At 41.3% G+C, this 484-nt stretch overlaps 1 non-coding gene across 1 annotated transcript; it reads left to right on the top strand.

Moving 5' to 3' along the window:
- TRNAC-GCA (transfer RNA cysteine (anticodon GCA)) lies at positions 1-72 on the top strand. Its single transcript has one exon. It is a non-coding gene; the product is annotated as a tRNA-Cys (tRNA).
- The last annotated feature ends 412 nt before the right edge of the window (positions 73-484 follow it).

Here is a 484-nt window from a genome sequence, read left to right on the forward strand (position 1 = left end):
GGGGATATAGCTCAGTGGTAGAGCATTTGACTGCAGATCAAGAGGTCCCTGTTTCAAATCCGGGTGTCCCTGTGAGTTTTTTGACGTTTTTTTTTACCACACACCAGCCTACAAATGCATTCTTTGCTGCGAACAGGTCGCATTAAAATAACACACGCTTTTTCGGATTCCGTTTCGTAGAAACCACCAACATATTCAAACATTTACCTTTTAAGTGACAAGTTGACTAAACTTAAATGTGAATATTTTATGTTTTTGTTTTATTTCTATGCGGTTTATTTAATGTAGAACCGCAAAGTGTACGGATAATGAAATAGTTTCAGTACTGAAAGGCTTTGAAGTGCGACCATTCCCGCTCCTGTGTACATCCGACACTGAGTGCAGCAGGTTCAGAATTAGGAGTGAGACCCCCTCACCAGCTGGACATCTCAAGGCAGCTTGTAGATGTGCTCAAGCCAGATAATTCATGAAAAGGGCTTTAAGG

The sequence above is a fragment of the Pleurodeles waltl genome, unplaced genomic scaffold (genome assembly GCF_031143425.1).
Source record: "Pleurodeles waltl isolate 20211129_DDA unplaced genomic scaffold, aPleWal1.hap1.20221129 scaffold_39, whole genome shotgun sequence".
Classification (NCBI taxonomy): domain Eukaryota; kingdom Metazoa; phylum Chordata; class Amphibia; order Caudata; family Salamandridae; genus Pleurodeles; species Pleurodeles waltl.